Below are 27,293 nucleotides of genomic sequence, written 5' to 3'. Positions count from 1 at the left end.
AAAAAGTCATACACACCATCAACCAACTTTGAATGCTCCTTAGTAAAATACTATATATACAAAGAAAATTATTGGCTTTCCTCTCAAGTCATCATTTTGCACCCAGTTTCTTTTTTTCTTAAGCAACCTAATCATGTCAATGAGACCAAGTATAAAAATGAGAACAGCTTTGTAAATGGCAAGTTCTAGATAAGGGGGAATTGCTGAAACTAAAAAGAGTGTAAATATTTAATTGTTCAGGAGTTGGGACAAGACTATTTATTAATTTAGAGCTTGGATGTGAGAGACATTTGAAAATAAGTAATGGAGCAAACAAGTCAGTGATTACCATCTCATAATCAATCTGAGAAGGCAAGGGCCTGGTTTCTTATTTGGCCAGAAAGAAGGGACTTTCTTTTCGAAACAGAAATAACTTTGCAGCTTTTCCTTGTTATAAAGTTAATGCATATTAATTGTAAAAATTCAAAAAACATCAAAATGCATACAAACGACTACTGCACATGATTTTAGGTTGTTAACGGGTTAAGGAATGCCATAGAAAGCTACAGGAATAACCGCTATACTCCATAAATAAACACATTAATTTCCAATTTATGTGGGGATAAAGAAGAATTGGGGCATATCAAGGCATAGGAAAAGAAGAGGGTATACAAATTTGATGAATTTAATTTATAAATGTATATACATAAACAACCATTAAAAAAGACCTACCATATTTGGATGTTGAAAGAACTGGGGTGATATATGTAAGTTCTCTCAACATAAGAGGCACTAAGTAATGATTAGTTCTCTTTATCATCCTCTTTTTCATTGCCAAGAAACTGACATTATACCATTCTTAAGATGAACCGCAAAAGCTTTTATTTTAAAAAAGGTTAAGGGCAACAAACCCAAAAAGATGCTCAACTCAATTATTCCTCAAATAAACGACAATAAAGGTGAGATATCACTGACAATCCAAAGAATGGCCAAAATTAACAAGATGGATAATATAAACTGTTGAGGGAAATGTGGAGCAATGAAAACTCTCTTGAATTGCTGGTAGGTTTGCAAATCGGTACAATGGCTTTTGAAAAATATTTGGCAGCACTTATTATATCTCTTTATACGTACATCCTATGACGTGCACTTTTACTGCTGGGTATATATCCATCAGAAATAAGTGTTATGTCCTCAAAAAAATGTATGTGATAGTGTTCATAGCAATTGTCATAATAATTCAAAACTGGAAAAAAAAATCCGCACAAATGACTATCAACACACAGCAAAATGAGCACAAAAATGTGGTATATAACAATATTACATAGCAATGAAAAAGAATGTATTACTGCTACACATAACAATGTAGATGAATTTCATAGGCATAGTGACAAATAAAAAGAGCCATGTATAAAAATACATTCTACATATTTATTTACATGAAATTCAAGAACAGTTAAAACAGAATAGTGACTCCTTATGGGGGATGTACTGACTATTGGATAAGTGACCCTTTTAGAGTGCTGGAAATGTCATGTATTTCAAACTGTTTGGATAATTCAACAAGCACACAGTATGTAAAAAAAACCATGCAGATCTGTGTACTTTATATGAACTATACTTCAATTAACAAAATAAAAAAGTTTAGTTTTTAGTTTACTCAAAATGCATATACATTAATTTGTATCAGCATTTTCAACATTTATATTTCATTTGATCATTTCTCTTATATTTTTTTGCTTAAGTTCAGCAACTTTAAACTTCCTGAAAATGTTCAATACATAAAGATTATTTTCGAAGGAATTTGAATACCTCTTCTCAGAGGGGCATTGTCACAAAGCATTCTTATAGGAGGTGGTTTTCCCCATATGCAAAATAAAAGAGGGTGAATCTGTTCATTGCCATAAGACCCAAGGTGGCTGAAACTTAATTTAACTAGAGTGAGTTGTTTCAACTAAGGCTTCACGTGGGCAATCCATGACAGAGTCAGACCACCTCACAGCAACAAGCAGCAACAAGCACTAAATGGAACCAGAGTTGACTATGAACAATTTATTTTTATTTAAGAAACATAGCATTTTTTCTCTCCTAAGATTCTTATGTTTCATTTCTAAATGATTCTTGATGGGAAGACATTTCCATGCATTTTCTACCTTTTAAGTAACCTAGATCAATTTTAAAGAATATATTGTGTGTCCTTTGAACCTTGAACCTTGAACCTTACTAGTATTGACCGCCATTTATGGATCATCAGTTTTTATTTTGTTCTGTTTGGTTTTGTACCCTGTTAACTGCAATCATTTCACATTTTTGCTGAGGGGATAAATTCAATACTCAGATTATAAAGAGAACACAATTTCACTTTCGACAAAAACAACACTTAAGGAAAAGGCAAAAATAAATAAAACAGAGGCAACTCACGAATGAAGCATAAAGGAAGACTACCTGATTTCCTGATTTTTATAGCTCAAATGCCTTGGACTTGAACAATTAACTCAGCAGGGGCCTTCTCTGCTGATGGAACATGCTGTTATTCTACACAACAAGCAGTAGATATCCAAGAGGAAGGAACCATTGCAACCCAGCTTTAAAAAAAAAAAAAGATTCATGCAGCAGAAACAAAAACCAATCAATAACACGCCCTGGATTTAAAAAGAGTTGTTAGTTTTATTTTAAAGCGCAGTCTCAGGATTTGGGTAAGCTCTAACTACAACCATCAAACATAGCAGTTTGCTCAGGGAAAAGCACTTTTCCTGTCCAAACCCTTTCAGGCCACCCTGTAACTCAGGTTAATGCAAGGTCAGATGTCAGGATTCCATTTTCTCTAACACCATGAACCACAAACAGCTTTAGCCTTGGATGGTTAGAAGCCTCCTGAATGTTTTGAAGAAGGAAAGCAAATGGTCATTTAGGTTTCAAAGTTGGCCTACACCCTCCTCACCCTTATTTTTTGTTTTGTTTTGTTTTATGTAGATGGTCTGTATCTGCAGAACACATCAGTCCACTTAGTCCTTCAGGCTGAACTGTGACCTTTGACCTCAAAACATTTTAAAGCAGACTCCTCTCTTTCGGTACTGGTCCAGAGGTGCCCCCAGGCTTGCAACCTAAAACCCTGGCATCCTTCTCACTCTGTGCCTACTACCGTTCATGTGTAAGTTACAAAAGCCAGAGCAAGCTCTAGCCTCCGTCAAGGGCAGAGCTCCCATTTAAGAGCCATGGCTGGAGTAGGTGTTATTTGTACCTTGTGTCAAGCAGTGATTTTTCACATCTGGCGGCAAGCTGAATAAGGGTTTAGGTTATTTAGAGCAGTTCAGAAAAACTGCCAGTAAAAGAGGGGAGAAAGGCAAGCTTGACTTATTTTGATGTTTTCAGGCAAGCAATGAAGTCACCTTCTTAATGAAGAGACATAATCAGAAATGCTTCCTTTAATGATAAGTAATCAGGTTCATAAACCTGTATATACAAAGGCCATGAATTCCAAAAAATAAATAGCCCAGTGATGGTATCAAATTAGAATAGACATGCTTGCGTATAAGCTTTTCTGAAAACATTATTGATCATAATTCAAGGAAGAGGTTGCTATACGCAGACCACGCCCCACACACAAACACACACACATACAAGGACACACATGTTTCTTTGTCTACGGTTTTACATCTAGTTTCTTCACATTAAGGAAGTAATCATGTTTAAAAATCTCGTTTCTTCACTCTTCCTTGGCCATTTTGTGTAGTATAGACAGAAAGTACATGCTTAGTGCTCCAATTCTCCTACCTGAGAATTAGAATCAAGCTGTAAATAAAAGCTGTGTGAATACAGATAGAGAGCCAGACATCCTGGCCACTGCCTTTTCTTGAAAGAAATCCCCTGGTGTGAAAAGCACACACAGCATCAGTTACTATTCAAATATTTCATCTCATATACACTGCTGCAGAGCTGCATAAAAATGCATGCGGAGTCTATATCATCCTGTGGGATAGAAAAATAGAAATGTGGATTATAATTATAGTGAGCTTAAGCAAATACCTACACTGCGATTTAAAGTTAAAAGAATATATTTTTAAATTAAAACATACTGTTTAAATAAGAAAAACAATTATTGTCCAATGAGCAATAAGGTGTTTTGTCTAGTTCTTGCTTCCTGTTGTTTCCTTTCTGTGTCTACAATTTTCCTTGCCATCGCTTTCAAGATAAGTTTTCAAAATTGAGCTAGGCCTAGAATAATAGATAAAAATACAAAAACTAAGTATGAAGTGCCCTGTCATTCTTTTTAATATCAAACAATGAGATAATGTGAATTAATCAGGTAAGGAGATTATTAAACATGTCTTTTCTTTTTTAACTACACAATTAAACAACCTAGAAGTAATACAGAAAAGATTATCTTTAAGCTGTCATCTTGACAGCTTCCCTTTAATTCATTTTAGCTAGGATCCTGCACAACACATAAGAAAACAGGAGAACAAAAGATGCAATAGTGTTGTTCTGATGTACGAGATTACTTTGGATACCTGTCTGCTTCTGGAAGGCTGTAGCCCTCCATTAAAATACGTAAGATTTAGTTAGGGTAGCATGCCTTTTATTTCCTCTATTTTATATTTTTTATGAGAGATCGCATCAAAAATAAAATTTTGCAAGAAAACACAAAGTCTTTAGAGATTATTTTCTAGATTCAGGGTCTGAGTTTTCTAAAGTGTGATTCACAGCAAAATGGTAAAATTCATTCTGTTCCCTGATATCGAAAAGGATGATTCTGATAAAAACAATTGATATTCAAGATGACAACCAAATAGTCTTTCCTCCTTCAGGGCATTTTCCTCCTATTTACTGTATCCTTGTGAGACATAACATCCATCATTATATGGTGATCTTCCTTTCTTGCCATCTGCATATTTTGCAGGAGCCAAATGAATTTTTTGCAACCTTGTTTTTATACTTGTGACTCAAGCTGATAAGCATAAATATCTCATGTTGGGGTCTGTTATATTGGGGTCTCACAATGGTCCATGCCTATTGGCATTCACACTTTTGTGTGGTCCCCTCTCCTTAAGTCTAGCCTAGGCCTGTAGCTTCCTTTAACCGTTTTGGTAATCGAATATGACACAAGTGATGCTGTACCTATTCCAAGTCTAAGTCTTAAGAATGTCTGGGAGCGTTTGTCTTTTCAACTTCGGGAACCCCAACTTACATGTAAGAAGTACGGGAAGATCATGTGGCAAGACCATGTGGAGGGAACATAAGAGGAAGGAGAAATCCTCAAGAAAACTGGAGAAGGACAAATGAACCCAACTGAAAGAGAAAATGGAGGACCCAGACATATGACACCAGTTGAACTATTTTGAACCATGCACCTATCTGAGGCCAAGATGTGTGAATGAGGGACCCATCTTGGGTATTGCAACCCCAGTGTACAATTCCCTGTGTCATCCTGAGAAATAATAAGAGAGATATTGTTTTAAGCCATTAGGCCATAGGGTATTAGCTACACGGCAAAAGATAACCAAATACTTCTATCCCTTTGATTTTGTTTGCATTCTAAACTCTCGAATAAAATTTATTTCTAAACTAATAACACACAGGGCCCTCTCCAATTCTTACAGTCTGTCTTTCTCCAACTCCTCCAGTTTCAACTCAGTCTCCTAGACTGAGACTCATTAGGAGACAGCCTATTTGATTTCAAATCTTCAAAACTAAAAAAGATGATGGACAATTATATGATCATCTGGAAGAGTTTGCTATTTATTTCCCAAGTAAAAGTACTTTTTCATGTTTCTCTCCTTATTGTTAATCTGTAGGTAAAGGATGAACAATTTCCTGAAACTGAGGCTAAGAGAAAGGGAAAATTACATGAACTCAGCAGAACATATTCCAATCTGGAAAACAGAATTTTCTTGGACTCCTTTGATCTTCCTGGGTTTTGAGTGAGTACCCACATGATTTTTCATTCATTCATTCAATATATCCGTTCATTGTACTGGTACTTTCAACAAACTTACAGCGACCTCTACGATGTGTCAGGAATACTATTTTTCCTATCTGTTTTTTTGTTTTTCTTGTAAAATTTTAGAACTAAAGAATTAGTTCAAGAAATAATCTACCTCTCCTGGATTCCTTGAAGCCAACTAGATAAAAAACGATGTCTTCTAGTTTGCTAGCTGCTGGGAAGTGATAGAACGGAAACAGAACTGTTTTTAAAAAGGGGAATTTATTAATTTACAAATTACTGCTCTAAGGATGTGAAAATTTCCAAATGAAGGCAAGGCTATGAAAATGTCCAAATTAAGGCACCAACAGAGGCTACCTTCACTCAAGAGAGGCCAATGAAGTTGAGGGTTTCTCTCTCAGCTGGAATGGCACGTGGTGAAGTCTGCTAGCTTTCTCTCCAGACTTATTTCCTGAAGCTTCCCCAGGGGCATTTTCCTTCTTCATTTCCAAAGGTCTCTGGCTGAGTGGGGCCTAAAGTTTTTTCCAAAATGGTTCTCTCTTAAGGGCTCCAGTAAGCAACACCACCTTGAATCGGTAGAGACGCATCTCCAAAGAAACCATCTAAACAAAAGTTACCACCCACAGTTGGGTGGACCACATCTCCATGGAAATAGTAAAAAAGACACCACCCAGAAATATTGAATGAGTATTAAAGGACATGGCTTTACTGGGGTACACAACAGATTCAAACCAGCACACTATGAAAGTCAGAACATATTCTCTGTGTGTGTGCATGTGTGTATACATGTGTATTCCAACATTTAGAATAGTGTCATTCAGAAAGAATGAACACATAAAATACATGGGTTGATATGTAAATGAATTTATGAATGAATGGTGCTGAATTCAGTGGAGCATAGGAAGGTTCAATGCTACAAATAGATCCCATACTGAGCATTTACTCAGGTTTATAATTAGAAGATAAAATAGAGCCATCTTTGGAGGGCAAGAAGAACGTTAATTTAGTCCTGGAATTTTCTAAAGGCCAGGAATTTTCTTGCTCTCTTTAGCAACTTACAATTGCTGGAAAAAAAATTCTGCCTCCGTGTTAAGTGCCCCCAAATAAAATAATGACTCAGCCACTTGATCTTAAAAGAGAGCTGGAAATTTAGTAAACTTTACAATAGAGTAAGAAGAACAAAATAAGTTCCCAGTTGTGTAGGTCTGGAGATGGTGAGAGAGATACCAGAATAGTCCTCGTACCATGAAGGTGTTGCACAATCAACCATTAGGCCCCATTCGTGCATCCCTTGAGCCCAGGAAAACAAGCTGAGAAAACTCAGAGGCTGAGGAGCTAGTAACTCCACTCCTACAGGACAAACTCAAACATTTCTCCATAGGATTCATTTTAATGATTTCTTTGAGGATGAGATTTTGAAATAAAATATTAGATTCTGAACATAAAATCAGAAAACGTTCATGACTGCAGATGTGGCCACTAATTATTATCACAAGGAGAGGGGGAAAAAGATGTGTGTAGAAAAAAACTGGGTCTGTATTGTCTGGAAAAACTCTCAAATGGGCAAAAGATAATAGGAGTCTTAGAGGAAAGATCATCAGAAATATAGATGGAAAGGAGGTGGCAGAGTCATTTTTAGGATGGCCCCTAAACAGTCCTTGTGCTAAAGACAAAATGTTTCAAATATCTCTTGCTGCTTAACAAACCAACCTAAAACTTAATGGATTTAAATAACAATAATTTATATGCTCACAATTCTGCAATTTTGGCTGAGCTTGTCTTTGACATGGTGCCAGCTGGGGTGCCTCAGCTGGGGTTGGAGGATCTGGAGACATGAGAATCAAAACTTAGACTATCCCTTTCAAAAACAGGAATATGGGAGGTGCATAACAATCATTGGTTTAAATCAATTCTGTAATTTCTCAGGGCACATGTAACTAGTTCCTTGATTAGCTATCAGTTCTGCTGCATTGGGAATATTTTTCCATGGCTATTGTCTCCATCCTCTGAGCTGCCCTTTCTTTTCTATAACAAATCTTGCAGATGAGTAACTTTCTCAATCAAGGGTCCAAAGGCCTCTGCTAGTTTTGAACTTTTAATCAAAGTTGGCAATGGGTCTGCTGATACAGTTCTCTTAATAACTTTGTGGGTTTCCAATGAATCTTATTGTAGTTCATTCCATTAAAAAATAGACAAAAGTCACATCCACAAATCTCTTCAAAAAGGGCTGCTCCATGGTTTTGGTTGTGAGACACAGAAGTCCTTTTGTCTAGCAGAGAGGATCTAGAAAGAATAAACTTCCTAAGGAATTAATAAAGTATTAATACCAGACCTCAACTCAGAGGTCATATTTTATTGGCAGCAACCTTATTTGATCTTTATCCTCAGGGTATTTATTATTTTGAGAATTCACTGACATGTGGAAAGAATGAAAATGAGAAACAGTTTCACTTTGAATTGAGAAAAACCTGACTTCAATATTTTTTCTTAATTTTGCTTAAAAATAATTTCTCTCTTAAAGTATATTGTTTCTTCTCTCTGTTATAGGTACATGAAGAAGCAAGTTTGTACTTTTAACATTCTGTGTGGAACTCTCCTGAGCTCTATCCATGAGTTCATTAGATATGCTTGTTATCATCTTCCTTACTGCAGATGGAAGTCTCACTAATTTTTCTGCCAGTCCCATTTTCCTCAACTGCCAATAGCAATTACCTCCCAGTTTTAATAACTTATAGTAACAGCTTCCTTAAGGTCCTTCATGACTCAGATTACCACCAACACCAAAGAATGCCACATGATTCAGCCTTTTTTGTTGTTGTTATAGCAATATACCACTTGCTGGTGTAATTTGGTTTTGATTTTTCTATTGCTGCCTAATAAGTCACCCCAAAATTTAGTACCTTAAACAGCAATGTTTTATTTCTCATGATTAGGGGTTGACTTGTTGGGTTTTCCCCTTAACCTTGGTATCAGCTAATGGCTAACAGATTTATATGCTCACTCATGTGACAAGCTGGTGCTGGCTGGCTGTTGGGAGCCTAGCTAGGCTGCCTGCTAGGGGACTCAATGCTCCTCTCATCTGGGTTCTCTTCCATGTTGCCCTTCCATGTGCTTGCACTTTCTCAAAACGTGATAGTCTCAGAGTACTTGGACTTCTCTATGGTGGCCAGTTTCCACAAACACAAAAGGGAAACCTGTCACACCATCTTAGTTCTCAGGTCCAGAACTGGCACATTACTTCTGCCTCATCCTAGTGTTTATAACAAGTCACAAGCCTAGTCCCTATTCACGCGAAAGGCACTGATACTGGGAGGTATCATTTGCAGGGAGCCAAATGTTAATGTCTCCTACAACAAAAGTCACTTACTTTTGTTACAATGGAAATAAAGAATAGTGGTTGTTAAAGTGTGGATACAAGATCAGCAGCAGCAGCATCTGAAAACTTTTTACAAATGCAAATTCTCAGGCTCCACCCTAAACTTACTGAATTAGAAACTCTGGGGACAGGCCCTTAAATCCATGTTTATCAAGCCCTCCAGATGATTCTGAGGCATGAAAAGTTCGATAATTATAGAGCTAAGAAAATGAATTAATTGCATTTGTGTCACGTGAAAAAGGTTAAAGCATAACGAACTAGTTAATTCGATATAATTTAGTTACTTCATATTTCCTAACATGACATTCGTTCGTTATAAAAAGGATTGGTTTTGTGAACACAGTTCTGACTGTTCTAGTTGGCAAGCTGCTGGAATGTGGTATATCATAAATGGAACTTTTAAAAAGGGGAATTTATTAAGTTGCACCTTTACAGTTCTAAGGTCGTGAAAATATTCAAATTAAAGCAAGGCTATAGACATGTCCAACCTAAGACACCAAGGGAAAGATAACTTGGTTCAAGAAGGCCCATGACACTTAAGGTTTCTCTCTCAACTGAAAAGGCACATGGTGAACACGGTGACATCTGCTAGCTTTCTCTCCAGGCTTCTTTTCTCATGAAGCTGCCCCAGGGGCATTTTCCTTTTTCATCTCCAAAGGTCTCCAGCTGCCTGGGCTCTCATGGCTCTCAAGCTTTCTCCAAAATGGTTCCCTCTTAAAGGGCTCCAGTAAGCAACCCCACCTTGAATAGGTGGAGACATATCTCCATGGAAACCATCTAATCAAAAGTTACCAACCACAATTGGGTGGGACACATCTCTATGGATAATCAAAAAGCTCCCATCCAGCAATATTGAATGAGGATTAAAGGACACGGCTTTTCTGGGGTAAATCACAGATTCAAACCAGCACAATGACTATTAGCAACTATTAACCATCCTCTATAAAATAGTTAGCAAATAAATCTACCAAATAATCAGTAGTCCAAAAACTTAAATGAAAAATTCTGAGAATTAACAATTATCCTTGCCTTTGCACACACAAACACACAACATGTTTCCTTTTTCTATTTCTTTTTGCTCTTTTGTTGGTTCTGTTGTTGTTTTTGTGGTTGGTTGCTTTTATATTATTTTATGTCTGAATGATAAACACTTTTGGTTACAAATAGGGGTTTATTTCCAGATATATGAGCAAGAAGGAGGAAGTGGGCATGATAAAGAAGGAAGCCAGCTTACACAATAAATGTCACCAGGCCATGAAAAAAATTTTGGCAAAACTATTTTCAAAAACATCTGGGGAATGTGAATTTAAGATAAAAATATTGAGGCAGTAGAAAACCAGCAACTTATAGAGAAAGATTTCACTTCAAGAAAACATTACATTTCGGTATTGAGCATTTTCTGGTCAGCCTGCTGAGATTAAGCATGCACTATAACTTCAGTCTACTGTATAATTTTTCCAAAGTATTCAAATGTTTGCAAAATTAACCTCTCCAAATACTGCAACTGAAAATGGGCTATTGAACTCCATTCATTGATTAAATTCCACATGCCATTACTATAGTACCTGTTTGACCACCAATAAAAGTGAATTATGAGCAAGTGAAACTCCTGTCCTCCCTGCTACATGGGGCAGGACATCCAGGGTGAAAGTCTCCTGGCGGTGTGGGAGATGACTCCCAGGGATGAGTCTGGCTGTGGCACCACAGAATCAACAATTCCATCCTGACCAAAAGGGGAAAAGAAGTGGAACAAATAAGGTATCAGTGGCTGAGAAAGTTCAAATAGAGTTTAGAGGCTACTCTGAAGGTCACTCAATACAAGCTTCAGTTAAACATAGCTACCTACCATAACATGCCAAATCCCAACCAAAACCATTCCAGTCAATCTTAAAGAATACTTAAGGTGATATATAAGATTCTGCAAAGGTTCCATGCATTAGGGTAACTTTCTAGAAATCTACAACCTCCAGATGGGTCCCTGGACCAGATAAGTCCTGAAATGCAGAGGGGTCAGCTTCCATTCCCCACTCCCATATTATCAAAAGCCCCTTCAAACATGAAAATGTTAGAATGGGCATAGCCTAAAATGGGCTCTTTACTTCAACTCCAAATATTTGGAAATATTTTGTTATGTACTTACTATTTTGAAGAAGTTAAAAAGGTATTCTTATAGGTTAGCCATTTAAAATTGTCATGGCTACCATCATAGAGAACCTGATTATATGATCTAACTTTTTCTCTAAGAGCTTAATTATAAAATTTATAAAAATATAAAAATTAATTGAACATACTCCAATTCATTTAATTCATAAAGCTCTCAGAAGGCTTCTGCTCTAATTTTACCGCTATGAAAACTGAGGCTTAGGAAGGCTACAGTAACTTCCGCAGTTCATAAAACCAGTGAGTGCCACAGCCATAACGCTAATGCTAATATTCTAATGTCAAGTCCCAAACATATCCTAGGGACCCCCGGGTCTCAGAATTCCAGTAAGGATTCACATGGAAAGAAAAGCAATGGGGATTCTAATCAGTTTCATTGGCTTATTTATACATCTGAACAGCAAGTGTTGAGAAACATAACCTTTAAAATGCAGCATGAATTTTTATTTTACTTTAAAAGAAATTTCCAAGTTATACGTAAAACTCCGTCACTTGCATTTCAATTTGTTTTTTCAAGTGGGAGAGAAAGGGAAGGACTTCAAGCTAGACAGCAGGGGAGTAAACCAGACCCTATTCTATGGGTATGTACACATGAGCGTGGGATGCTTCGGAAAGGGGGCGTTCCCAAGATAGGGTTAATAATCATAACCATAATGATGAGGCAAAGTTTTTGTTTCCTTAGAATACATGGATTGGCATCTAAAGATAGTTAGCACTCAGTGGCTTTGCCTCCTGGGTGTTTTTAATAAATACCTAAATTCCATTACACCATTCCAATCCTCCTTTCTTCAACATGCTTCCTTATCAGCTGCTAAGTATAAGGAATCTTAGCGAGAAAAGAGCAGAAGAGAAGAGAGCACACAATTAAAAAGGGCTGAGTTTGAGAAGATTATATATTACATGGCATCAAATAGAGAGACAGACCTAATCCCTGTACTCCTGTGACTCGATCCTCTTTTTATTGGTATGACTGACCATGGCTTGATTCTTAGCTGAAGCAAAAAGGAGACTTTACACCATTTGTTGTGTGTGAATCCATGTCTGTAATTTCTGTGACCTGGGCAGTCAGGGCAAAAAAAAAAAATGTTTCAAATTTTTCCCATTTCATGCATCATTTCATAGCTGTGTAGTCACTATGTAGAACCTGTGTATGCCAATTTAAACAAGTAGAAAACAAGAATTGTAAAGCCTGCATGGAGGGCAACTGCTTCTCTAATTTACAAATGAGAGGATGGGAGGTAACAAGAACACCTAAATTGAACAACAGTGTATCCTGTGTTTCCCTAAGTGTCCTATCCTGTGTTTCCCTAAGTGTCCTATTTTAACGAAGAGACAACTCTGTGTAAGCTCTTTAGAGAACATGATCGCTAGCTGGCAGACCCCGGGAGCTGGAATACTACTGCACAGGGGAGATGCACAGAGCTCTGTGACGGGACGCAGCCATGGCCATTCTTCATCAAACGCTTAGCATCTGACTAAGGATGTCAGCTGTTTCGGAGGGCCAGTTGGTTACGGAAAATAACTACAGCTATGTTGAGAATGTTTTTCTCTTTGCTTTCCTCTCTGAATGTGACCATCCTCTTTCATATTTTGCCCTATCTTATATGGCTTAGGTCAAAGCCTGACACATTTAACCAATTTATAAATATTAAACAGAACAATCATACTCTAACTGTTCCTAGAAATATCAAGAGAGCTTTATGGATAATGGAAATTGGAAGGCACTTTGTGGAGGTCACGTTGCTGAGAGTCAAATATTCCCAAGCATGTTAAGGGAAGGGTCTCTCTTGTGGTTTTAAGCCATTACCTTATATGGCAGAGGTCATTTACATCTTTCTTGTCCCAGTTCCTAGCACATGCCAGAAGGAACGAATGAATGATGGTAACGACAAATGAACTGACAAAGAACTGAATGCTAATTTATGTAAATGTAACCAGATCTGGACTTTCATTTTGCTTTTATAATTAACCCACTTGGAAAATTTTCAGAAGACAGTGCTCTTTTTTTTCTTTCTTTCCTTTTTTAAACATTATTGTTAATACAGTGTAAGTGGTCAGACCTGATTCTGCCAATGGGAATAGAATACTTATTTTTTAAAGGCACATTGTGCAATTGTATCCTTATTGGCACGTGCCTTAAAAAATATGTATCTTCTTTCTCAGTTCTGATCTACTTTCTCTTCAATTTATTTAACTTCTGGAAAAAGACGGTAACACCATGCTGATACATATTCTGGCTCGAAACCAAAATAAAACCCAGTAGAAAGTCCAGAATACATAATTCTCAGAAATCTTAGAGACTTTCCAACTAGAAACATGCGTGAGATAAGAATCCAGAAGGAAAACTATCCATGAAGGCTGCTTAATCCAGCATGCATTGTTAAACTTTAATTTGGTGGTGGCATAGCTGGCCAAGCGGTGATGCATCCTCACATCTCCTATTAGAAAAGAGAATAGCGTCAGTTTATTATATGCCAAACTCAATTAAATATATTTTCCCTGGAAAAGTATTTACAGTGAAAGAAAAAATTCATCATATCTGACAAATAGTTCAATTCATGCATATGATGTAAATGAAGTTTCAGGCTATTCTGCCAGTGATAGATGCTTGGAGTTTTGGAGATTTTATGGTACTCAAACCCAAAGGCTTAAACTAATTAATAAAATCACCATGCTTACAAATAAACCTGCAACATGAAATTATCCTATATTTGCATGCAGAATATAGTATTTAAAAATGCAAAAAAAAAAAAAAACACAACCCCACAATTTTATAGTTTTTGGCTGCTCATTAGACATTGTGACAGAACTCCCGAGACTTATATGTTCTTGTATTATCATTTCCCTTAGAAATATCCATTTCCACTCCCTGCTCACATTCCCTCACACGTGACATCTACATGTCCTGTTCCCCTTCCAACCCCTTCACTGACTTTTATATGTACAATTTATTATGTCACCATCCTTAACATCCCAAGACTTGGGGTTGAAAAAAATGAGGAAAAGGTGGGTAATGGCTGAGCTTCCTTTGTGTGGAAACATTAGGTTATTTTCTGTGAGAGGAGGGAGAGTATGAATTTACAGAAGAGAGAATTCCCTGTATTTAAAACTCAACTGATTCTGTTAGTTGCACAAGTATAATTGAAAAAATTACCAACTTACAAATCATGACCTTAAAATATTGGGGGGGTTTTATTTTTTATTATTATTTTTAAATAGGGAATGCTTCATGAATTTGCATGTCATCCTTGCGCAGGGGCCATGCTAATCTTCCCTGTATCATTCCAATTTTAGTATATGTGCTGCCGATGCGAGCGCTGGAGGGGGTTTTGAAGTCTTACTGTGTATGATAGAATAGCAAAGAGGTTCAGATTGCAAAGACTAAAATAATAGAAGTGTCAGCGTCATATGCCTCCTTCTTGTCATCTCTCTGGTCCTAGGCAAGAGCTTATTTCACAGTTTTGAATATAAGATTAGTGTTAAGAGATATTTTTCTAATCCCACCATTTTTACTTGGCATAAAAATCCTCACTGGTTCAAAGAACATTCTTTGAGAAGCACCAGCTACCAGAACAATAGTTACATATTTAGCTATATGCTTAGAATTATTTTGATGTTTTAAATACAGACAGCAAGAAGAAAAATCTTTAATGTCTATGAGGCTTTCTATTCTGGATAAAATTTGGAGGAATTTAGCGTCTGGAATACTAATCAGAATATTTGCTACCCATGAAAATAGCAAGTCAACCATGGAAATGCCTGTCTTATTAACTGTGAAAACTGAAACACAGAGGCAGAATATAATCTGTTTCAAATATATTCTAGCATGCAGAAGAGCGGAATGTATTTGGATAACTGGCATATCCCCATGCTGTTTTCTAGAATGTTTATATAGAATTAACACAGCTCCAAGATGAAGCATAGAAAGCATTTGTTACCCGATATTCCTCTTCGGAGAGCCTGGGAGAGAGATATTTAAATACAGTATCTTATTTGTATTTCCAGGTGCAAAGGCAATATTTATTTTAAAAAAAGAAAAAAAAAAAAAAAAAACAGGTTTTCTCCAAAAAGTTACAATTAAAATTCCTCACTATAGAAGTGTGTAAAATTTTCCACCATTGAAACTGCAGCACATGTGTTTCTCAAAAAGCAAAAAAAAAAAAAAAAAAAAAAAAAAAATTAACAAACCACAAACACATGTACATGCTGGGAAAATTGGATCACTTTACTGAAATGAATGAATAGATTCATTTCTTTACTTCTGAGTACCTAACGGCGTATAAGCATGTGGAAACTGATCACTTTTATAAAAAACAGACAAAAAGCCTGCAGCAATGGATGGGCTGAATCTAGGACTATCAGCCAGGCCAGGTTGTTCTGCTGCCGGGAGCCTTAATGAGGACAACTCATTTTTCTTTCTGTCTTTGAGGCCTAAAAATGTGCAATATATACCCACCCTTTGACCATCATGAGCACTTTTCCAGATGAGTTATTCTACCTGCTAAATCAGACCACAAATTGAAAATTTGAAAATTTACCATAATTCTCCAGAAAAAAATACTTGCATGGAAGGATGCTGGTTCACCGCAATCTTTTTGATTTATACATTTTGGGTGTCTATTAATATACAAACAGATGTGCTCCAGCACATACCTGTATGATCATTTAAGAGTTCCATTTGTATCCGTGCTTTGTTTTACTGAATATTTTCAAAGCTTTTAATGTCAGGGACCTAAATTCCTCTGTGAGCCTCAAGAAAAATGTGTGGTAGGTGTATGGGGCAATTTCTCATCTTCCCTTTCTGTGGCACTTCAATTGTCAGAGTTCCTGTTTTCCTTCCTTCCTCCCAATTAGGTACTCAGTAGATCCCATCCCATCATCTTAATCTCTCCTGCCAAGGACAAGTACTTGTTAAAGTAATTAGACTAACATTTCTCTCTCCAAATTACATTTTTAAAAGAGCCCAGAGCTCTTCATGCTTAAGGTAAATAAATAATGCTTTAAGGATAGAACAGTACAACAAATACAAAATAGTTCCCAGAAATCCAAAACTTTAAATTACTGAGCAAACAAATCTAAAAGAGGCCAGTAGCATTGTCAGAGTTGTTATCAAAAGTAATTTTGAATATGTTCCCTGTATGGTATGAGGGAAAGTACCAGGTGGGAAGTTAGTAGCCAGGTGGGATTAATCAGGGAATCAGCTTATAAATTATGAAACTTTAGAAAGCAGAATTGACCAAGGTGGTGTGGCTGGTGTTGATTGAACCCAACTGGATTCCAGATTTCCCAATGCTTTCTGAGATTCTATTTCTCAAGACTTCAGTTTTCCTTCATGTATTAGACATTAATACATAGTCTACTCATTATTTCAGATAGGTGAATTTCTCTACACTGAGGAATGCCCTAAGTTGTATAATATTAGAGCAGGCCATAGCTTCAGTGATTTTATAAAATATACATGCATGTATACATGTATATATAGATATATAAATATATATGTGAATATATATTTGTATGCATTTTTTCAAAAAAATAGAGGATCCCACCTCTACCACAACTGCACTATACATAGAACAGGAATGTATAAAATATACAAAAGTAAGTTTCTTTAGTTAAAAAAAAAATTATGTGTAAAGAACACATAGTCCCTTCTATTTGGACTTTCTAAAGAATCATTAGAAAGACATAATTTTGCCAGGCAGCTCCTTTTAGAAATAAAGGACATTAAGACCCTGGTGTAACTTACTTAAATCCACACAGGTATTTCCATAAACTGAACTCAAGTGCCCTGACTTCGGTTCAGTGTTCTTTCTGCTACATTATACTGCCTGTTTACTTACCTCTGGATGAAGCTTACTTTCCTTTTCTTTGTTTGTTTACTTGCTTGCTTTTGGTTTGTTTGTTTAGGAATTTTTAAGTTCTAACATAGATAAGTATAATAGTACACTTTCTCATTTAGTACTTTTCCAAGTATTTATTAAGGTCTTTAGATCATATAATAAATAACAAATTTGTGGACATATGTAGGGCAAAATAAATTCACCAAGGTTTAGTTGATAATGACCAAAAGTTCAAATTAACGTGGCTTAATTAATCACAGCACACCAGTTGAAGTCACAGTCAACTCTAAAGATAAAAATCCTATAAAAATTATTTTAAATGAACTGTACTTGATCTCATTGTTTTATAAAACTGAAGTCACTAATGACAGTTATCTGTCCTTAACCAATTAAAAGCTACAATAAATTGGTAACTTTTTAACACAGGATCTACTATAAGTGAAAGAAACCAAAGGAACCACAGACATCTAAGCTGAATTTTTACAAGAGAAAACCATGGACATAGTTCCAAAACACAAAATTTATCGACGGTAGTAATTAAAACTTAAAAATCTGCTCTGCTTTTTGATATAAAACAAAAAACCACAACAATTTAATTATTAAAAGTAACAGCCTCCAACATGGATCACCTTCATATTTCCAAAATAAAGATCTGCATTAACATTCTGTCAACCGAATGAATTCAAGTTTGACATTCAAAATAACTTTGAAATTATTGAGTTTGTTATCAAACATCAAAGACCTAAGTACAGCACTACTTTAAATTGTTACTACGTATAAATTATCACCTGATTATAATCAAGAAGTTGGTTATCTTTGATCATTAGAAAACAAATGATAGGATTCACTATAATCTAGCAATGCTAATAGGTATTTGAAAATTAAAAGTTGAGTAAATAAAACTAATATTTTACCATGCCCAAAAGGATGAATATGTAATAATAAAAATACGTATTTGAGATAAACTATGTCCTTCAGATGGTCACATAATTGCTTGGCTGGTGTCAAACTGAGTAAATTCTAGTTCTGGTACTCTGTGAGTCGATAAGTTGTGAGTACAAGATCTTGAACTCAGAAATCAGAAGAAGGGTGAGTTTGGATCTCAGCTCTATCACTGTGTGATCCTGGACAAGTAATCAAATTCTCTAACTCTTGGTTTTCTTAGTTGTATTATCAGTCCACTGCCAACTAAATCATAGAATTATTGAGGCATATAAAGTGCATTCTTTTTTTTTTTTGGCATAGGCAGGCTCCAGGATTTGAACTTGGGTCTCCGGCATGGCAGGCGAAAATTCTGCCACTGAGCCACCACTGCATCGCCCTAAAGTGAATTCTTAATAGAATAAGGGGACTATGATATTAATTATCGCAATTTTTTTAATTTTCAAAATAGCAACCACTATCTCTGAAATATGCAACAAAATATTCAGTACTCTGACTTCATCATTTAAGTTGAATTTCGAAACAATCCCTGAAGTGGTATAATAGTGTATATATACTTGTATGAATTCTATTTTTTCCTAAATTAAAGATTGATGATTTACTTGAAGATTAAAACCAACTGCTGAATTTCTCATAGTGAATGAGCTGCCCAAAGGCCTTTTGGTGTTGCTTTTCCTTATGTGTGCATGTGTAGAGGAAATTGTAGAAAATCTGGAAGAACAGAAGAAAACATTGATCTAAAATCCCATTGCCCTAACCCAATTACAGCTTCAATTTATTGTATTAAGCTCCATCTCTTTTTCTATCCAGGCGATTATTAAAAATAGTTGTCAAACTAAGGTTGGGTGGTATCACCGCTTTCATGTTATGAACTATGGAGGCTCAGAGAGCATGAGGCCACACTATTTCTTGGGTCACCTCCATGTCCCCGTTTCTCTCCATCACACCACATTACTATCACACACCCAGGGCCTAGGGAGCAGAGAGGCGTGGGCTCAGGGCCAAGAGTCAGGGTCTGTAACACATCTAGATAACCCAAATAGCAAGGAAGCACTGTTAGGGTAAGTATTTTCCCCCAAACTAACCCAAAAATCTTTTCCCCAGCAAATGCTGGAAAGAGGTAGAACTCGATACCACATGTTGGGAAATGGAGCTAATCTCGTAGGGATTTTGCCCAACACATGAGCGTAGCTGACCAGAATATAGGCCCAGCACTTCCAAGGGGAGAAACCCATGGCCCTAAACCAGTTAGCAAACAGTCTTTTTTTTAAAAGGCCCCTGGATTTGAGAGTAGGAACATTTTGACTTTCATAGAAAACAGCTCCATAAACATTCCATCATATTTCACAGCAAATATGTTCCACCCACTCATACAGAACCCCCTATTTGCTCTCCTCTGGGTTACTTCTAGCTTTGAAAAAGAAATGAAAACCGAGGAAAAATTGACATTTCTTTCTTTCCTTCTCCTTCCACCTTCCTTTTCTCTCTTTCTTTCTTTTGTGATTTCTACATTACAACTCCTGTTGCTTCTATCCCTCCATTAAGCCCGGTAACATTTAATAGAAAAACAGCCGCTACCATTGCTAGAAAAGGTAAAACTTAATTCACTAAAAATGCTTTCAAGCCATCAAGAAAAAAACAAATCAAGGTTATTACTAGAAAGTCAGGCAAGTTCCTTTGTATTCATTCCAACAGCTGTTTAACATGAATGAAGGCCAAGTAAGCAAAGTTCAAGCAAAGATCCCAATTTAGTATAGTTGTTCAGGGGTCAAAAAAGGACTATTTGCCTTTGCAGGGATGGTGTTACATTTACACCTAAAAAGCAATGTTGAATATAAGAAAAAAGTAAAACCTCTTGTTTTAAAGAACTTAACATATTTCAGACACATAAAAACATCACTATTTTATGCTTGGATTAGACTGGAGAAAACATGGCTAAGTTACTAGCCTTGAGCAGGGTCCCAAATTTTCAGCAGACCCACAAAACTCAGGGCCTGAGTCCCTAGGCTAAAACCTGCACTCTTGCCTTCCTACAACTGTTAGTCCACTTACGGAGTTGAAATTCTATGTAGCTAAATAACATGTTTACTAATACAGTGATCCAATATTGATTGCATGGATTATCCAAAGCTAGTCACCCTTCACTACTCAAAAATCATCCTATCAGCCTATTTAGGAATTGGGATTTTGCAGAAAGAAGAAATGGTGTCAGAATCTAACAACAGAACTCCTTCCCCCACCCCCACCCCAGTAAATACAATTTTAGACAACCAAAGCAATCATTACCTGAAAATGTCTTGTTTCTGGCAGGAAAAAAAAAATCAATTTAATTATACAAGATGTGCCTTACATTTTAATTGTTTTTAAGTATAGTGCATTATTGATAGAGCCTCCCTGGTTCTCAGTTTACGAGCTTTCACATTACTCAGATAACTTGTTGAAGAGGGAAAAAAAAAAGTCCATCATGCTACTTAATAGAACTGAGGCAGTATTGTGCCCAGGTCATTAGACCGCCTGACTGTGCTCGTAATGATGAATGCATCATTTTTCTTGCATGAAACTTTGGTAACAAATAGCACAGCCGAGTCTTTTCCAGCACTGTTATTCTGTTTTAAAAAACACTGACATTTTCTTAAACAGACATAATTTACAATTTTAAGGAGCACAACAGTGCCTTGGTGTTCCAGGGCCAGAAAGCAAACAAAACTCCTTTCAGTTCCATTTTTTAAAAAGGGAGTCTCGTGCTCAGTGAGTTCACTATAGCTTAAGGCCAAAGAGACAGAGCAGAGGAGAACAGAGCACCCATGCAGCCTGCGAGGGTCATGACTAACAGGTCACAGTACATTAAGGGTCAGGGCGTGATGGAGCAGAGGAAGAAGAGAGGCAAACCAAGCTGCAGTGGCATGACTCCCTCACCAACAGTGGCCGAGGATTCCTTTCTACTGCCCCGCTGAGGGAAGCAGCAGCCTTGTGGATGCTTCTGCACTTCCAAGCTCTTTAGAGCAGCCTCTTCTGTACATTTTACACAAGGCGGAGGGGGGAAGCATTGCTTGTGTCTGTGTACCTGGATCAATATCTGTAGCAATGTTCGATTTCCAGTGGGGTCAACTCAGCCCAGGTAGATAAATGGAGTGCTGGGCAGGATGCTGTGGGTCTGATGTCGGGATGAGACCTTAGAAGCTAAGGTTATGTGTAAAGATTGAAACTCCCAAGGTGTTATGTCTTAAGACAACCTATGTGTTCCAGCGCCCCTGATGAAGCTTCTCTTCCTGTATTTCTTTCTCCTTTAGCGAAGAGCTGTGTTTAATGACTGGGAAAAGGAATATCTGTGAAAGCATAAGTGATAAGTGTGCATTTGAGCATATCTGCGTATGTCCATTGAATATATATAGGCCACACACACAGATATTTCATTTCCCTGTGAGAACATTTTGTTTTTTTCTTGATGTTTATGTGTTGCCAAATTTAAAATATCCAAACCAACAGGGCCAGAATGTGACCATGCATCTGCTCTACAAGCATCGTTAATCTTCTGCCATGTTCCAGGCAATATCCCAAAAACTGAATACATATTGTTGACCCCTTCCACCAAGTCCTTTGCAGCCCTTTGGATGCATGAGACCCACAAGTACAATAACTATAAATCAGAATGATGAATGCAACCAAAATGTAAACAAGGTATAGTGTGGTAGAACTAAGGAAAAAGTGGTTATCCTTATTGGGCAAGAGCTGGGGAAGGGTTCCCACTTGGGGAATGAGTCATCTATCTTGGGTTAGAAAGATGGAGGAAAAAGGTTTATTGGGGCTGGTACAATGGTGGCTCAGTGGCAGAATTCTCACCTGCCATGCTGGAGACCCATGTTTGGTTCCGGGTGCCTGCCCATGCAAAAAATAATAATAATAATAAAAAGTTTATCAGGGGAGGAAAAACACTCCATGAACTGTGATATACAAATTAAAGACACAAAGGAATGCAACACCGTGTACTGTACCTTGTTCAGTTAGAACGTAAAAGAGCAAGGCATTGAAGGGTGGAAAATGAGGCTGGATAGATAAAAACAGAAAACATTAGGATGCGCCCATTCCTACAAGTTAAGCAGCTGGTTTTTATCCTACAAAGTATATTCAAAGTGTTTCGTGGAAAGTAGTACTGCAGATATTTAATAAAATTTGGAAAAGGAGTTTCATGATCAAATACATCTAGGAAATTCTGAATTGAACAAATTTCTTCCTTGAAGGAGTCTTCAGAGCCATTAATGTTCTGAATTTTGAACATATTCAGAATCTCTAAAAGAGGGTCTCATTATACAACTTTCCCCACACATATTTGACCATTTATTTCTTTGCTGAGATCTCTGATTCCCTGCCCCTTAGGGAATGCTGATGTAAATGCTGGATAGGCAGTGAAAAGTTTTAAAGAGTGAAGCAAGAGAGAGACCTTATCAGTCTTCTATTTTGACATTTTTTACATTACCCCCTGATGACAGTGTGAAAAGAATTAGACCTGACAGCAACGGTACTAATTAAGAGGTTACTGGTGATTAAGAATATTGCCCTGCCTGGGCAATGGCAGAGAAAATGGAGGTAAGAAGGAAAGAATAATTTCAAAAAATATGAGGTGGCAGAATCACCCTTACCTAATGCCCCACATCATATATGTATTCCTTTAGGGAAGAATCTTGGGTGAAATGAGCTTCACTTGAGAATACCGTAATGTGCTCCCCTAAATATCCTGAAGAACAATAATAAATTAATTATTAGTTTGTGCTTTGTCAGCTTTTCTCCTGGAGAAATTGGATTTGGGGGCAAGAAAGGCTATCCTATGTGTAGTGGTTTGACGCTAGATGTACTCCAGAAAGGCATTCAATTTAATCCGCTCCTGGGGTTATGGACCCATTGTAAGTAGAACCTTTTGACGAGGCTATTTCAGTTAAAGTGTGAACCACCTCATTCAGGATGGGTCTTAATCCTCTTATTGGAGTCCTTTATAAACAGAACGATGGTGAGAGAGAGAGAAAAAAAGAAAGATAAAGAGAGAAAAAGAGAGAGAGAGAGAGCGCGCTCAAGCCCCAATGGAAGTGAGAAATTGAAAGCAACAAAACCTGAAAAAGAAGGAAAAGACCAGCAGATGCCACCATGTGCCTTGCCATGGAAAAGGAATCAAGGATCATCATTAGCCAGTATTTAGGAAGAAAGTATCACCTAGATGATTCCTTGATTTGGACATTTCTCTCACCCTCAAAAATTAGGCTAGTAAATTCCCATCATAAAGACAACCCATTTCATGGTATCTGCTTTTTCTGCATCCTAGGAAACTACAACTCCCCTAAAAGTAGAGCATGAAATGACTGGGAAGGAGGATAGATGTGGACCTCGGTCTTAGTGGAGAGACCAACGAGCTGAACAAAGAGCAGAAGCCTAAGGTTGGATTCCATGAGGAGCTCACCTGAGAGATGAGCTGTGAAAGTCAACTGCAAACACAGTCACCAGAGGTCACCAAATCCAGAACAAAGTGTGGGTCAGGGGAGAGGAGCTCCATGGGAAACCAGGAGGAACCAAGTTGTTTAACAAAGAAGGCAAGTAGAAGATCAGGTTTACTTCTTTGGGGCCATAGGCTGAAAGCAGAAAACAGACCCCATATTTCCTGAGCAACATGCTTGAAAAGGTGTGACTGTCTGTCACCAAGGCACATAGCTTCCAAATACTTCCCACATCTCTAGTGTATACCACGTTCCTCAAGTTACCAAGGATGAGGGAAGGTCTTTGAGTATGAATTTGGAGAAGTGCATGGGGAATAAGGGCGGAAAAGACAGTCTAGCAACATATTTTAGGAAATCTCATAAAATGAAACCAAGTGAGGGCTCCTCCTCCACAATAATGCCCACCACACTGAGCTCTTTATTTCTATTTTTGACCAAGAATAGAGCTCCTAAAATTCAGAAATCTTGCAAAACAGCCTGTTCTTTAGATATTTCTAGCTATTTTTTTTTTCAGATTTACTATGTTTAAGGGAGGCTTAATAAACATGTCACAGGTTTGTCTGAACCAACATCACTCTGAAGCCCCAGATTAGGAAGTATATAGCACACAGCAAGTGTTTTGCTATTTTCTTCAGGGATTTTTACTCTCCCTGCTGTCTAGATGGGTCCCTTTGATCTGAGGGTCATGTGCACACATGAGAAGCATCTCACTTCCTCTTCCTTGCTGTGTCTATCTCTAGTCTGTTAAGATTATGGGCAATTTGAATTTAAAGGAGAATTTGAAAAGTGGTTGAAGCTGGTCAGAATGCAAGTTTTTCATGGAAATGACAGTACTGAATACGTTTGTCAAATCAAAGCCACAGTCTGTTCCACAGAAGCTTTTGAAGACTATTTAGAATAAAACAAGTGAAGGAAAAGTCCACCTCATGCCAGACTGCAGGCTGCTGCCTAAACATACATCAAGGCAGAGACCGTAATGCTTAGCTAGCCATATACTGAGCCAACAGTCACAGACTCTTAATTTTTTTTTTTTTTTTTTTTTTTGGTATCCTTTCCTTCTCAAAAGGATTGAGGTCACCAACCAAAAACTCACACCTGATCCTTTCAGCTCCTTTCAAAGATGTGCAACCACAGGCTTGATGTAAAGACCTGCCCATTTACAAACAAGATCTTCACATCGTTTGTGTTGCTGTCATAGACAAAAGATGCATAGAGAAGCATTTTGGTATGAGAGGAGGTGGTTTATGAATGAGTTTAAACCAGGAAAAAAATGCTTTATAAAGGAATTTTGTCCTTTCCCAGGGTGGGATCTCCACAGAATGGAGGATGAAGGGAGATATTTAACCAAGAGCCCCTGCAACTGGCCACTCTACCACAGGCTTTTTATTTGGCAAGGGTTTGCAAAAGGGCTGTCTCTGCTACAGTAACTTAGAGAGTCTTCTAGTCACCTGGATATTAGAGAATCCAACAGGGTTATAGAAATTGTTCCTTCTCAGAGTTTTTCTGATTAAATGTAGACTATAAAGCCCTGTGCATTCTGTTCTGCTACACTGCAGGTTTCTGTAACTAAAATTAGTAATTAATTCTGTAATGCAATTTGTAATGGGAATGATGTCAGTGAAATGTGGAAGTCATGTTGGTTTAAATGTCATCTACCTACCACTCCCACCCAGGCAAGGAGGGGTGCTAAATAGTAGTAGAATTATAATCTTCAGGAGAAAAGGAAAACACATCAGTTCAGCAGCTGTAGTCACAGCAGGAACCTATTCAAATGTATTTGAAAAAATCTGAGGGGCCCAGCAGCCAGCAAATCCAGAGCTCTCAACTCAAGGTGGCTTGCACTGCCCAACTTAATGGCAGCTCTACAATCTCAGCCCTCTCTGCACCAACCAGGGCTGCTCTAATTAAACTGTTGCCAGGATTTTTACTGTATCCTCCCTTGTTTATTTCCAGTATCCATGGTGGTAGCTTTCAGCAAAACCAAGTTGTCTGCCAGAGCCACCTACATTGACTCCCCAGATAGAAATCATTATTTCTTGTTTGTGCTTTGATTATAAAGGTGCATTGGGGAAAGAACTGTTTCCCTAAATTCTATTATTTTTATTGCACAATTCTTCAGAATATAAGATTTTCCAGGAGTTCACATATTGCCTTAGAGAAGAAATGCCTGTTTCAAATTCTACTTAATTTCTCATTGCCATCTTTACTTTCATCATTAAAGCAATCAATAACCATGAATTTTTAGTGAATGCTGTATGTCTGATACTATGCTAAGCACTTTACATACATTAAGTCATTTAGTCCTCATATATCCAATGAAGGAATCAGAACCCTTAGGTAATTTCTTCAAAATCACTCAGGTTGAGGAAGTGGGAGAACCAGGATTTAGAGTCAGCCAGGGATCTTCTCTATAAATATCCACAGGGAGCAGTGTCAACTTCAAGTTTGGATAGAGGTAAGAAAAAAAAATCTTGGAAGATGCTTTCGTGTTATTCAAACTGTGGTTTGCAAACCAGAAACATCCCCAGCATCACCTCAGAGCCTGTTAAAAATGCAAATTCTTGAGCTTTACCCAGACCTATTGAATCATAATTTAGTCATCTTGTTCAGTACCTAATTTGTGGACCTTCGAAACCTAAGAGGACATGAAGTTTTTATGGGAGCTGTGACTCCAAATGAGCACAAGCATTGTCTATGGAAGAAATAAAAGTCTTGAGAATTTAATTTTGCAAAAGGATGAAAACATTTTTGAGCCATTTTAATATATACTTATATGAAAATAATTCTGGACCCAAATAAAATATTTTTATTATTACTTCATATACTTAAATAATGGATACTAGAAATATTACCATAAGGAAACTCATGAAATTCTTTTAAAATTAAAAGAGAGCCTCATAGTTAAAAACTTAAGAAAAAATGTTGTATTCCAAACTCCCATCTGATGTTGGAAACTCCCATCTGATGTTGGAATTTCCTTTCCAACATCCCTTTCAAGTCGTCATTTCACCTGTATTTGAAGACTGCTTTGGGGAGGAACCATATTTCTCATCAGATGTGCATTCATTCTTATTTTGGATGATTTAGTTTTAATACCTCTATCAATGTTGAGTTTAACTGTACTTCACTGTAGTAATTTCAGCTTCTAGAGCTAAAGAAAATTGGGAGCCTAAACTCATATCTTCAAATATTTGAATATATGTCTTTTCTAGCCTAAATATTATCATTAGCTCCTTCAACTTTGTTTGCTTGACATCATTTCCAGATAATGAGTTTCTTTCTTTTAGCCTGCTACTTACTGTCCCTTTAAAATACAGTATTCAAAAGACAATACAATACTTGAAATAGGATCTTTACCAGTACAGTAAAGCTGTTTTCTTCCTTGTTTGAGGTGATCATGCCTATTAAGGCCAACTGAGATTACAATGTGGAACTTTTCTTTTAAACTTAAAAACAACCAAATATTCTGTATCTTTTTCTTTTAATGTTCTAAAGATGGATCCTTAACAGACTCTCAATTTTACTGTTGATTTTTATTTTTTTATTTTATTTTATTTTTTGCATGGACAGGC

The 27,293-nt window shown here is 37.1% G+C and overlaps 1 long non-coding RNA gene and 1 other non-coding gene across 2 annotated transcripts in view; both read right to left on the bottom strand.

Moving 5' to 3' along the window:
- The window catches only part of LOC143668873 (uncharacterized), a 363,984-nt gene that overhangs the window by 255,365 nt on the left and 81,326 nt on the right, over window positions 1-27,293 (bottom strand). The gene's annotated exons all lie outside the window — the stretch shown is intronic.
- LOC143669400 (U6 spliceosomal RNA) lies at window positions 14,671-14,777 on the bottom strand. The gene has a single exon (XR_013168912.1). It is a non-coding gene; the product is annotated as a U6 spliceosomal RNA (small nuclear RNA).

The sequence above is a fragment of the Tamandua tetradactyla genome, chromosome 25 (assembly GCF_023851605.1).
Source record: "Tamandua tetradactyla isolate mTamTet1 chromosome 25, mTamTet1.pri, whole genome shotgun sequence".
NCBI lineage: Eukaryota > Metazoa > Chordata > Mammalia > Pilosa > Myrmecophagidae > Tamandua > Tamandua tetradactyla.
Note: the sequence above shows the minus strand (reverse complement) of the source record. Positions and strands in the feature narration are given on the sequence as shown.